Source organism: Psammomys obesus, unplaced genomic scaffold (genome assembly GCF_907164565.1).
Source record: "Psammomys obesus unplaced genomic scaffold, mPsaObe1.curated_primary_1811, whole genome shotgun sequence".
Lineage (NCBI taxonomy): Eukaryota > Metazoa > Chordata > Mammalia > Rodentia > Muridae > Psammomys > Psammomys obesus.
In genome coordinates this window covers 5,230,561-5,244,966 of record NW_026596460.1, presented here as the reverse complement: position 1 = coordinate 5,244,966, position 14,406 = coordinate 5,230,561, and the positions used below count along the sequence as shown (strand labels likewise).

The following is a 14,406-nucleotide window of genomic DNA, read 5'->3' as shown; positions in this document are numbered from 1 at the left end:
TCCGTCGCCGCCGCTGCCGCCGCCGCCACCGCCTGGCTCCCCCGCCCCGCTCTGCTCTCGGCGGCCGGGGAGGGGGCTGCTCGGGGATTGGCTGCGCGCGGCACCTCCCCGCCCTGCTCCCGACCGGGCGCCGCGCTCCCCGCGCCCCTCGCCGCGCTGCAGCCGCGTCCCTCCGCCTGTCCTTCGCAGCCCCCGCCCCCGGGCTCCTCGCCCATCCCCGCTGGGTGCTCCAGAAAGATGCTGATGACGAGTGGATAATAGCCGGAGTGGGTCGCAGGAGACGGGTCAGGAAACCAGGGCCCACCCTTAGGCTCTGCTTGATGGACTTTTGAGGGCTGCGGGGTGAGAAGGACGAGAGAGAAAGTGGGGCGGAGAAGAGAGGACACCCTGCTGAATGGCCTTGGATACCAAATTCCGCAAACGTTTGTTTTCTTCCTGAGGCTGCATCTGGGATGCACGAATCGGGATTGGATGCTGTTCTGGTTGCCCTGCGTTTCACGTGCGTTGCTTTGCCCACCCAAACAGATCATGAAGTCTTTGCCTGTGGATGTTGCCAGATGCTTCCCTGTCCTCTAGCTGTTCTGGGATGGGTGTGGGGCTGATGCAAATAATCTGGCTCTAGGCCTGGTGCGGATGGGAGGAGAATGGGAATAATTCTATTGCAGCTAAAGGGAAATGAATATATCAGGACCCGAAACCGGCATCAAGACATGGTTTTAAATCAGATTTAACTTTTCTGAGCCTTGTGTGGATGTCCGGAAGCAGCAAAGGGAGAATACTGCCCCCTGCCGAGAAGGGTCAGCACTACATCAAGGGCCCTATGGGAAAAGAGAGGGAGATCTGAGTTGCGGGAATCAAAAGGGGGGGGGGCACTGTTATCACAATTGGCAAGATAGAAGACACACTAAAAAGGACAAATAGACCCTTTCGTCTTAGCCGAACCAGTAAACGCAAACTGTGAGCAAGCAGGCCTGAGTAGTACCACTGAAGAGAAGCAGACACTTCAGGGTCAGCTTGCTCTCCAAAGTTTGTTTGTTTGTTTGTTTGTTTGTTTGTTTGTTTTTAACCTTCCTGGGGCTAGAAAGGGAGAGGAAAATGGAGCAGGGGCCTTTGGGGTTTGAAGCAGAGTGAAAGAACATGTCTTAGATATGTAAATTTGTGACATCTAGGTTATGATTGAGGAGTTACATCCCGTTGAAATCCCCAGTGAAGATGTGGGAGAAGATACTTTTGTTCTTTTTCTGGCGCCATAGCGAAATACCTGAGACCAAGAAGTTTATAAAGAATAGAATTTTTTTTTTTTTTTTTTTTTGAGGCTGGGAGAGCCAAGAGCCTGGTGTTAGCAAGTGCTCCAAGTGTGGTAAGGGCCTTGATGTATTTTAATACTCAAAACATCGTATGGTGAGACAGGATGTATAAGTTAGCTTCAGTCTCTTTCTCTCATAAAGCTGCTAATGCCAACCAACCCCTATGAACTTCTCTAATCCTTACGATTGCTCTAAAACCCTGCCTCCAAGTAACCATTAACATATGAATTCAAGGATTAAGTCCAAGTCATGGATTTGAAGGGCCACTTGCAAACTCTACCTCAGGTACTGACACTAACTGAAGGTCTAGGGGTTGGACTTAGAACAGATCTGGGATTCTGGCCAGCTGCCTTCTGGTCCCTGCAAAGACAGTTACTTCTCCCCACTTCTCACAGAATGAGCATTCTCTTCCATTCCCTGACTCTTTTGAGCCAAGGCTTAAAAGTTCCAGTTCTCAGAACCAAAACAAGCTTCCTGGAAGACAATATGATAGTACTGATCTTACATATAAAAATACTTAAAATTGCATCTGCTTTTAGACTTAACACAAGCGATTTATGGAGCCAGGTGGAAAGACTGAAAGTTCAGTCATGGCTGAGCTACCCAGAGTGGTCAAGGCCAGCATGGCTCACTTTGTGAGACTTTTATCTCAAATCAAAATTTTACCAAAAAAACCTGTCTGGGTGAGCACTTGCTTAGAATATGCAAAGCCCTAAATTCAATTCCCAGGAACACAGGCAGTCCTAGTGTGCTGTCTGTCGCTGTGATGAACACCGTGACTGAAAGCAACTTGGAAAGGAAAGAATTATTTTATCTTACAGCTTATAGTCCATCATCCAGGAAAGTTAGGGCAGGAGCTCAAGGCAAGCACATCCAGGCATGAACTGCAGCAAAGGCCACGGAAGAATGCTGCTCATTGGCTTGCCCCTCACAGCTTGCTCAGTGTGCTTTCTTAAATAACCCAGTGTGACCTGCCTACCCCGAGATAGCACCTCCCACAGAGGGCTGGGTCCCAGAGACTTGCCGATCTGTGGGAGGCATCCTCTCAGTTAAGGTTCCCTCTTCTCAGCTAGATGACTCTAGCTTCTGCCAAGTTGACAAAAAAATTAACTGGTACTCAAATCACACACTCCTTAAATCATTAATATTTGTATTTTTATTGTTGTAAATTATTTTACAATTATTCTTTTGACACAAATATTCTAAGAAAATAAACATACAATGTGGACAAAAATTTAGCCTGCATCACTTACAGCACAAGTTACATTATGCCTGAGACTAACTAGTTAAATCATCGAACGTATCTATAATAAAATACTATGTGACTGTTAATAATGTTACATTAGTTGACATGAAAAAGCATTCATAATAGATTTTAATTATCATTAAAAAGCAGGCTGTAATGTAAAATTATCAGTTTTTAGTTTTTGTTTAAAACAATACATATCCTTCCTGCCTTCCATCTTTTTATCTAAGTAATTGATGGAATTTCCTGAGGAATGCTCATGTTAAATATTGTTACAAAACTTCAACCCAACCAGAACTCACAGTTTGACCCTCAACCAAATTCTAACATTAATTAGCTCATTTCCAAAGTCTTAAAATACAACACTCTGGCAGAGTCCCCATGTGGCACTTCCTAACTAGTTCCCTTTGGAACAGAATCCCAAGGTGAAACCGTGTTTTCCCTTCTCTTGTTGTTCTCAGTACATGCCTGTGGCCCCTTGGGTTACCTCTTGGACAGAAGGACACAGTCAAGTTTAGTGACAGCACTGTGAATTATGCAGATTCTTGTCCTAGGATCCATGGACAGAATACAAAATCCATAACTTTGTATGGGGAAAAAAAAAACAATATCTATAATCATTGGCAGGTAACTGAAGTTCTCCATTTACTTGAGCTGCACATATAGGCAGAAAGCCATTATACTATTACAGGAAGTGTGTCTTCATCACCAGTCAAAATCGCAGGTGCTTATAATACAAAACAGCCATTGGAAATATTTTCCTATGTATTCTTCATATTCACCACTCCTTTGAAATCATTGAAAACAGTCAAAACTTCATCTGATTTTTATACTTTATATTTAATGATTTTATTGAGAAGCAAAAAGTTCGGTGTATAACTCAGCAATAGAGCACTTGCCTGGCATGCATGAAGCCCTGGGTCTTTGTTTTGTTCAGCCAATGAGAGTTTTGTGTACATGTATATTATAATGTAAGTACATTTAGTTCCCATTCCCTGTTACTACCCCTCTCCCTTTAAATCCCTTCTTCCCCCTAGAACCCCAGTGGCTATACCATTGAAGAAAATGATATCTGGCACCGAATCTGGTAACAATTATCAGTCAACAGCTCCTTAGAAGGGGCCTGCAGGTACCGCCCCTAACTGTGATTGGCTGCTGAAGGGCCAGTCTTTTTATAGTTCATAACTGCTGTGTGTTCATGATTCCAGCAGCCATGGAAGGCAGCATTTCATAAAATGCCTCATCCTCCAGCTCTTGAATTCTCCATGGCTATTCTTTTCCATTATTTGATGCTGGATATGGCAGCAAAGGCCTGTAATCCCATCTCACTGGAAGATAAATACAAGAGGGTGCAGAATTCAAGGTTAGTTTTGCTATATGGCAAGTTCAAGGTTATCTGTGCTACATGAAGCTCTATCTAAAAATAAATAAATATAAAAAGCATCTATATTACTATATTAAGGACCCAGGGAATTAAAAAGATATTTGAAGCCTTCTGAATTCTAATTATATACATAGTGGAGGATTCTCTTATTCTTTGGGATTCAATCTGATTAAAGTCACAAATGCAATAACCAGGTGATACACAAAGATTTTCTGGAGATTGGTGGTGTGTGCTTCCTTTCCCTGGGAGTTCTCTCAGAGGGTACTTTAGCTGAGAGGATAAAGAGTTCCCACCATACACACTCTCCCTGCCCCTGTTCCACTGCACAACCCTGTGGGATTTCTCAACAAAGAGAAATCCTCAAAGCCCTTCATCTTGAATATCTGTGTCTTTCATTTCAATGGGAGACATCCGGTTAAATTAAAGAGCTAAGAAAATCCCAGCTGAGAAGGAGACATTCAAAGTCCAAGAACAGGCAAGACTAGTTACCTGAGCAGGTAAGGAGGTGGGTGGAGGCTCACACAGAGGGTACCTTCATGGCTCTCCATCCCAGCAAAGGGGAGAGTAGGCTAATGCTAGCAGGTCACATGGCTTTAGCTTTAATAAGATGAGGGAGTCCATCTGATGGCATCTCTTTCTGAGAAGGAGAAGACAAGGTCACTCATATACTGAGTCAGGGCATGGGGGTGATAGAGGGAGAAGATAATATGCAAATATCACTTTGCATCTGGGAAAGATTTTTTTCTGTGTATATTTGCAGAAGCCGTAATAGGAAGACATGGTAGCCTTACAGCTGAGACCCTTGTGTATATGTGTCCTTATTTGTGTGTGTCCATGAGCATGTCTGCAGAGGGCAGGAGTCAATGCTGGACATCTTCCACTAGTACTGTCCACCTTATCTTTTCTTTATTGTTTGTTTTGTTTTATGTGGATGAGTGTTTTGCCTGTGTGCACTTTGCTTACCTGGTACCCGCAGGGGCCAGAAGAGGGTGTCAGATCCCCTGGAAGTGAGTTACACATAGTCAGTGAGCCACCTGAAATCATGTGGCTACCGGGAATTGAACCACAGTCTTCTGGAAGAGCAGCCAGTGCTCTTAACCACTGAACCATCTCTCCTGCTCCTCAACCTTGTCTTTTGAGACAAAATCTCTCAATGAAGTAGGTGCTCATAGATTAGACATAATGGCCAGAGAGTTCTGGAGAAACAACTGCCTCCATCTGCCTCACAATTCTCCCCACCGGGCTAGAGTTATAAATGAACACCACTGCACTCAGATTTTATGTGGGAGCTAGTGGTGTAAACTGAGGTCTTCACATTTGCACAGCAGGTTCTTTACTCCTCAAGCTATCTTCCCAAACCAACTGACTTTCTTGTCTCCATGATGATGCAGCTAGAAGACAAAAAGCCAGAGGTTACACACTCCTCTTAGATGAAAATACATCCCAGTAGTGTAGGAAAGAGATTTGGTTATGTTTCTTCCTTTGCTTTTAAAGAGTTAAATGTGCATGCTGTATTTAGGAATGTACATGTATACTTATACATATGTGCATGGAACAACAATTAATGAAAAAGGTCATGATTTTGAAAGAGCACAAGAATAGGTATATGGGATGGCTTGGAGGAAGGAAAGGGAAGGAAGAAAAGATGGAATTACATTGTACTCTCAAAAAGAAAAGAATTTAAATAAAGAGAATATAGCAGTGTATAGGGAGGTGGTGAGGATCTGGTGAGGGGGATTCGGGGAAAAAACATGATAAAACATATTGTATAGAGGACTTTTTTTCCAATTAAAATAAATAAAAACAATATTACTCAGTTAAGGAAATTTTAGTTGATAAGCATTCTTTCACTCCCAACTTTCTTTAATTAAGGTGAGCTCATAAGCTAAGAAGGGATGCATCTACTTAACATTCCAAATTTCGGAAATAGAAAAGCAATCACTTTTCCTTAGGAAGGCCTGTAGCAAGAGGTCTCAGGTGCTGTCATATGGTACTCATGACTCACATTCCACTTAACATCTATGAAAAGAGTTCGTATCTTGAGTTATAAAGACAGAGGTCCAGAAAATCCCCTTGCTGAGTCAGCTTTAGGGCAACTCATAGCTAGATGTTCATAGGAGTGCTGCTCACTTAAGGGACCAGGAATGGGAATGATGACATGGGAAAACCGTGTCTGAGCGGAAATTATAGAGACTGAGAGCTAGCAATAACAATATATTTACTATATCTGAGTTTCTGTCCTTTTATGGGGGAGGGAGCGATACATGGTCTCTCACTACAGCCCAGGATGACTTGAAATTTACCATGCAGTTGAGGCTGGCCTTGGGGCTATGGTAATCCTCCTTAATTCTAGTGTGTGGAGCTCTCCTTCCCACACTCCCACTCCCAGCTCAGTGCTTGGGACAGTCACTAGGTGAGCACAGCCTCTATGCTGGTGGAAGGCCCTACACAGGGCAAGACAAGTCCACTGAGGCAAGAAGGATAGCTCCAAGCAGTTAGCTCTATTAAACAGCCTGAGCCACAGCAGATACTATCTGCCTTCTGTGAGGAGTAGAGACAGAAAGGCCTAGGCTGACCAATCTCAGATCTGCAAGACAGTGAGGAAGATAGAACTCTGCAGGCCAACACAGTTGGCTAATTTTTTGCAGTCTGACACATTTGTGAATTTTGCCTCTCTAAGCTAGGCTCATCTGCATGGATCTTCAGATAAGGAAGCTTTTAGGCATGGCTCAGGGTGGTGAGCATTCCTCTTTGGTGCTGTTCCCAGCCACGAATCTCCTATGTGTGAAAGTCTCCCTCATGGATGTGGTTAATCTTTACTGTCAGCTTGACTAGATTTAAAACAGAATAGAAGACATGTTTCTGGGCATGCCTCGGAGGGTGTTTCCAGAGATGGTTAACTGAATAGAGAAGATGCACCCTGGCTGTGAGAGGTATCATCCCGTGGACTGGATGAAAAGGAGGAAGCAAACTGATCACCAGCATCCATCATTCTCCGCTCCCTGGCAAGTGTAACCAGCTGCCTCAAACTTCTCTAGTCGTGACCTCCTTGCCATGATGGACTGTTCACACTCAAACAGGGAGCCTTCCTTTAATTGTGTCTTCAGGTATTTTTGTCTCAGCTAAGAGAAAAGTAGTAGGTACCGTGGGCAAGCCAGCATCACCAGCCCACACAGCATGGGATCCTGGGATCCTGGGATCCTGGGATCCTGGGATCCTGTCCAGCACAAACAGATACTTCCAAGAGATGCTCACAAGAGCTATGCTTCAGATCATCCACGGGATGGATTTACCTGTTTGTTGGTTTGTTTAAACAGATCTGAGTCAAAGCACAGCAGAGAATTACTTCTGATTTGAAGGTTCCATCTGCTCCAGCTTGGATATAGTTTGTCCCTCAAAGACTCATGTGCTGAAGTTTCCTTCCTACTATAACAGAATTGAGAGATGGTGGATCTTTTAAAGGGTGGAGCATAGTGGGAGGAATATAGATCATTGAGAGTACTGTCCTAGGGATAGATTAGTGCCCTTCTAGCAGGAGAGCAAGCTAGGCCTCTCAGGACTGGGCTCAGTACTATAAGAGTGGGTGCTGAGAAAGTTTAGCACTCATTTAAGGCCTCCCCCTTTCCCATTTGTAGCTACACATGAAATTTTGCTATGTAATGTTATGTACCAGTTGTACTTAGCATAAGGCAGTTACTCAAAATTTGTACATATTTACCTTCAAAGCCAGAAGCAAAAAAAGAAGAACATTTTACTTGTACAGTACCCAGCATCAGTGATAGGACTAAAAGTGGACTAAGACACTATCTAAATGCCCTGATGAGTAATGCCAGTTCAAAGTCTCTGGGAAGAGTAGAACACAGTTTCTCTCTTCAAGGGTCTAGTGCTCTCTTGATGCTTCCAGGTCACAAGCTGTCGCAGACCAGGTAGGATGCTAGGAAGCTACAAAGCAGGCCCTAGCAGTTAGGCAACCAGAAGTCAGAGGTGAGGAATTAGTAAATATCAGAGAACAAGACCAGATGGGATTTTCTGAAGTCAAAGAACCAGTTAACTATCATAACCCCAAGAGCTGTGAAGAAAGAGAAGAAACTTGTCTGTAGCGCAGAGACTTACATAGCCACTTACTCTAGCCTCAGTGACCCTCCTGACAATTTCATACCCCATCTTTCAGGAAGGACAAACAGATACTAGAACTAGAAAGCAGGCTTCTCACCATAGCAGATTCAGTTCGTATGCATTTGGAGAAAGGAGCAACTAACACACTATTATGCTCCGTAGTCTTGCTACCTCCCCTGGGGCACCCTTGTGGCCTTATCTTTATGCGAGTCTCAGAAAAGACCCCTGTGTTGTAATTGGTGATTAATATTTACTATTGATATATCTTCTGGTAAAGCTTGCTGTTAATCCTAAACAGATATATAACCAAATCACCACACAGAGACTATGATTTATTTAATTAACCTAGAACACAATGCTGGGCAATAGTTACTCCTTCTTAAACCTCCAAGCCCTCATAGTTTCCTAACATTTAGATTTCCCACATTATACTTACTTTTAGTGAAATCTTAGATCCAACCCATCTCTCCAAGGCATTCCAAGATCTCTCCTCCAGCTCTATTCTCCCAGCTTTCCTCACCCTTTCTCCTAACACTCATTTCCTGCCCTCTGGCTCCTGCCCTCTTTCCTGTCCTCTGGGTCCTCCCATTGGTCAACATTGTGGCTAGTTGCTTTATTTTAGCCTATTTACACAAAGTTGAGACAGGATGCTTAGAATAAGTATCACAATGCAATATCTGGATTGAAACGGGGGCGGGGATAAATCAGCATTTGAATGTATGGTACATTTAAAGATAAGGTACATACATTTCAAAAGAACATTATACCAACACCCTTGGGCCCAGATTCTTTGGTTCTGTAGCTCTTCTTGTGGAGCTCCTGTCTTCTCTAGGTGTTTCTATCTCCCCCTTCTTTCATTAGATTGCCTGCACTCTGCCCAAAGTCTGGCTATGAGTCTCAGCATCTGCTTTGATACACTGCTGAGTAGAGTCTTCAGAGGCCCTCTGTGGTAGGCTCCTGTCCTGTTCCGTTTTCTCCCTCTTCCAATGTCCATCCCATTTGCCTTTCTGAATGAGGATTGAGCATCTTACCCAAGGTCCTCCTTCTTAATTAGATTATTTAGGTGTACAGATTTTAGTATGATTATCCTATATTATGTCTAATACCTACTTATAAGTGAGTATAAGTGAGTGTCTTTCTGCTTCTGGGATACCTCACTCAGGATGATCTTTTCTAGTCCCCACCATTTGCCTGCAAATTTCATGATTTCCTTGCTGAGTAGTATCCTATTGTGTAAATGTACCACAATTTCTGAATCTAGGTCCTCTCATTCTTAGGCTCCCATTCTTTTCCCTAGCTTATGTTTCCTTAGTGGTTCTGTTAGATTGCTTTTCCACAAATTTTTTTTTTGAGGCAGGGTTTCTCTGGATAGCCCTGGCTATCCTGGAACTATGTAGACCAGGCTGGTCTTGAATTTAGAGATCCACCTGCCTCTGCCTCCTGAGTGCTAGGATTAAAGCTGTGCACCACCACTCCTGGCTTATGATTTTTTTTTAATTGTAACATTAAACACTGTTGAAATAAAACCAGGCTTTATTTTCCTTTTCTATGAGTTTAAAACAATATTTTGAGGCAGGGTATATATAGATATACACATATACGTGATGTTGATATCATATACATAGTTACCTAAGACTTCCAGAGAACTAATTGTTCTTCTGTTCTGTGTGTCTAAGAATGGGTGTGTAGTGTCAGGAGAGGTCATTGTTTAGTTAAGGTTTTGTCGTAATAAGCTGATAGAATAGTCTTTGCTCTCTGGGGTGGAGGACCACCTGCAGGCTGTTCACTGAATGAGTCAGTTATGATTGTTCTGCCTGTTCGTAGCTCCACCCAGATGAGAGGCTGAAATTCAGTTTCAAGGAATGTGTGCTTTGCTCTAACTTAAGGAAAAGTTCTACAAACAATATGCATCCACTGTAGAAAAAATGTATATACAGGCTAGCAAAACGGAAGTTCATCATTACTCTCTATATCTTGTACTATTAGCATTTTATATATTTTTCAAACGTGTGTGTGTGTGTGTGTGTGTGTGGTGTGTGTATGTGTGCACGCTATTGGTAGTAAGCGTTGACTGCTAAAAGATTATTCTGATTTTTAATGTGTATGCCTGTGTGTCTGTGTATGCACATCTGAGTGTAAGTCCCTTTTGTACGCCAGAAGAGGGTGTCAGATTCCCTGGAACTGGAGATGAGGTGGGTGATTGTAAGCTGCCCTATATGGGTGCTGGAAACAGACCTCAGGTCCTGGTCAAAAGTAGTATTTACTCCCAGTCATTGAACCACCTCTCCAGTACTACCTTAGATTTTTTTTTTTTTTACATTTATTTCTTTTGTGCAATGTGGGCATATGACACAGCGTACATGTGGAGGTCAGAGCACAACCTCAGAAGTGTTCCTCTCTTTCCACCACCTGGGTCCTGTGGTCAGATGCAGGTCAGCGGGTCTGCACAGCTGCACCTGCTGAGCCATCTTGCCAGCCAAGGTTGACCCCTCTTCCTGAAGGTGGAAAATGGTAGGAGCAGAGAGTGAGGACACCTTCCTATTCTAAGGTGGGGGCTGCACTGTGTCAGTCTTGCCATATCTCTCTAGTTTCCTTCACAGTCATGTCGCTTCAAAAGCCACGTACACTTCTTGTCTTCTCCTTTTTCTCACCACCGTTCAGTCCTCAGCCCACCTTGTCTACACCTTCACTCTCCTGAAGCCGCTCACGAGCAGTCTATGTGAGTAGATTCTGTTCATCTCAACCCTGCTTTGTGCATGCACCAGGAACATTTCATACAATTGGCTACTTCCTAACAGTTTCCATTTTCCTGGCTTGCCCTTTTTCTTTTTTGCTACTTCTTAATTCCAAGTTACAAGTATTTACAGGGCACCTACCATTTTACAGTACTGCTCCAGCTACTGGATGCCAAAATAAATGCTATTGTGGGGTTTATAGTCAAGTCAAAAGTAGTGGGGGAAGAGACCACAATAAGACAACAACAAAAACAAAGCAACTAGACTGGGTGTGGTCTTGCATGTCTTTTATCCTTGCACTGGGTAGGCAGAGGCAGGCAAATTTCTCTGAACCTGAGGTCTACATAGTGAGTTCCAGGCCAGCCAAGACAACATTACACAGTGAGACCATACCTCAAAAACAAAACAAAACCCACTAAATTGTATGTATATTTGTACATATAATATATAAATTAATATTAAAGCAAAAAGCTGGATTATATATTAAAGATGATGGATACTTTGAAGTAAAAATAAAGGTAAGATGGAAAATACATAGATTTAGTAAGCATAGTTCTGAACAGGGTGGTCAGGAAAGGAAATAGTGTTGCTCAGTATAATTCCAAACAGGGTAGTCATGAAGAAGTTCACCAGAAAGACAGCTTTTGAGATAGTAAATGATACAGTAGTAGGCTGTATAGATCTGCGGTTCAAACATAAAATAACCTGCTGCCACAGTGGTTCTCAACATGGGGTCATGGCCCCTTTGTTGGCGGAATGACCCAGAAACACAGATATTTACATTACAATTGATAAGTATACCAAAATTACAGTTATGGTGTAGCAGTAAACATGCTTGTATCATTGGGTGTCAAGCACAACATGAGGAACTGTATTAAAGGGTCACAGCATTAGGAAGGTTGAGAACTGCTGCCCTACAGTCTTATGTATTTAATCCTTAGCTTGTGGTATCTTTGGAAAGTTGTGAAACCTTTAGGAGGTGGAATCCTCCTGGAGAAAAATGGGTCTGGGTTGCAGTAGAAGGGCCTGAAAGTCTATATCCTAGCCTTCATCTACTGCATGTTCTCTCTGCTTCCTGGCTACACAAACGGCTGTTGATCAATGCTCAGCTACTCCAGACAGATCATTCTGCCATCCCTTCCCAATCATTATGAACTCTAAGTCCTTTCATCATGAGTCAAAAATAAATTCTTCCCCCATTAAGTTGCTTCTGTCAGGTATCTGTTCATAGTAAAGCAAAAGTAACTGAGGCATAAAATTGGCACCAAGAATGGGCCCATGGCTGGGATGAGCCTAATCATATGGTTCATGCTAATTTGGACCCGGTTTGCAGGAGGAATGGGGAGAATTTAGAGCATCGGGTTACAGAAACCCTAGGATGCTGTAAGCAAAGCTTAGTAGGCCAGTCTGTGGGAGTTCAGAAAACCAGAGTGCTGATAAAAGTGTGGCTAGTAAACACTGTGCTTCTGAGGTTTCAGAGGGAAAACAAGGGCCATTTCAGGAGATGGGCTAGAAAAGAATCAATCTGGCTATGCTGTACATGTCACCTCAAGATTTTAGTGAAGTTTAATTAAAAAGTAGTAAACTAATTAATGCAGTGCAAGACAGTATAGCATCCAGGCTATGATATGGTCATTGCTCACTGGCCTTTGTTATGCAGATTGTCAGTGACAAGGACCAGAAAGTAGAGCAGAAATATGAGAAAAGTTTGTGGTTTGGTGTACAAAGGAAGTTTTAAGTTGGCATGAGGAAGTTTCAAGTTTCAGATAAAATTGGGGAGGGAAAGCAGCTACAGTTGTTAAGGATAGCGTTTAAAGAGGAACCAGGCATTTTGCAACATGGAAGAACCACCCAACCCATAGAAGGCTCCAGAGTATTAAACTGAAAACTAATTTGAGAAACATGCATTAAAAAGTACCAGGAAAGATAGAGCCTCCAAAGTAAAGACTATCTGTCTTCTGAGAGGGTCAGCGACAATACGTGCAGCCATTGTCAGAAGAGGACATTTTGAGCTGACAAGAGAGCTTGGTACCATGTAATTGGTGCTGGTTTTGAAGACAAGCAGGATGCAAGAATAACAGGAACAAGGAGGCTTGAGCCAAGGTTTTAGAACAAAAACAACAAAAGTCAATCAATGAAGCTAGAGAGTGTGCCACAGAGTCAAATTTCCTTCAGCAAGGCCCCAAGAGGTCAATGAGTGAAACTTTGAGGGTGAAGCGTAAGCTACAGTAGAGACTTCAAGATGTTGGAGATGGCAAGAATGTTGAAAACGTGCTGAGGAAAGCTGCTTGAACCGAGTGTAGCCGGTCCAAGGGAAAGCGCACATAATGCTGCAGGTGAAAGAGCCGTGGCGTGGGGCTGCCCATGCCTATTGTAGCGCGCATGGTGCTACCACGCAAACCCTGAGTGCCTTGCATAGAGACACAGGGTTTCATGATCGACCTACTGAGTTTCAGTCTTGCTTTGGTCCAACCCTTTCTGGCTATTTCCCCATTCCTTCCCCCTGGTCTGGAATGGGGATATTCGCTATTTGTCATTATAGATTGAAAATACCTAATTCTTCTTTTCAGTTTGTTAAGTCTGATTGGGACTTTGACTCTCAAAAAAGTATTTTTGAACTTTTGGCTTTTCTTTTTGCTACCCTAAATTGTTTGTTGGGTCTGAATTTTACAAACATTGTGTGCATTAGATGATAGAGCTGGAGAGTATTGCTTTTTCCAGTCAGTAAGGTGAAGGCCACCAATAATGCGGTGGAGTTTGTGGTTCTGTCTAAGGCTGCAAGGCTCTTGCAGCCTGCCGATGGCAGTCCACACATCTCCGAGTGCTTGTGGACTGCTCTGGTGATCCACCAGGAGTCAAGATTTCTTCCAGTGGCAGAATGGGTCAATGAAGATAATCAAAGAATTTATAAGTTGCATCCTTAGGAACTGGGCATGCGAAGCCACCACAAAGGACATGAATCCTGTACATGACATAGCTTGCTCAGCCTTGTATCCCCACCTGCCTGCTTGATTCAGCTGTGTGGGGTGGGGAGCCATGTGCAGCATAGAGAGCTGCCATCTGTGGGCCCTCAGAAAAGCCTGCATCACACCAGACTGCTTCTTCTGTTATAGCACTTGGATGTATTTGTATTCACTCTTTCACTCATGTGATGGCTGCAACCAGACCTGGACTTTTAACTTTTGAATGGTGCTGAAACTATTAATACCATCAGGAATTTTGAAGTTGAACTGGATGTGTTCTGCATTTTGAGATGGCCATGAACCTGTAGGGATAGGAGTAGATGTTATTGTTTGAAAAGAAAATGGTTCCACAGGCTCATCTGCCTGAATATTTGGTCACTAGTTGAGGAACTATTTGGAGTAGCTGGAACTTTTAAAGGTGCTGAGGCCCACTTGGAGGACATGGTTCAACAAGAATGGGCTCTGAGCATTATAGCCCAAGATCCATTTCTGAACCTAACCCTTTCTGCTTCCTGTTGGTACCATGAAACAAGTAGCTGTTAAACATTCCTGTTGCTCTAGAGTAAGCCCTTTGCATGCCTTCTTCACTGAGATGGGCTCTTACTCACTGAGTTAAAATAATTTTTTTCTTTTCTTTCTTCTGTCAGGCAATATG

General features: G+C 43.2%; 1 long non-coding RNA gene across 1 annotated transcript; it reads right to left on the bottom strand.

Moving 5' to 3' along the window:
* Positions 1-2,541: 2,541 nt before the first annotated feature.
* LOC129669915 (uncharacterized) lies at positions 2,542-8,540 on the bottom strand. Its single transcript, XR_008719104.1, has 3 exons — positions 8,490-8,540; positions 4,427-4,574; positions 2,542-3,881 (listed from the first exon to the last, which is right to left on the bottom strand). It is a non-coding gene; the product is annotated as an uncharacterized LOC129669915 (long non-coding RNA).
* Between the last annotated feature and the right edge of the window lie 5,866 nt (positions 8,541-14,406).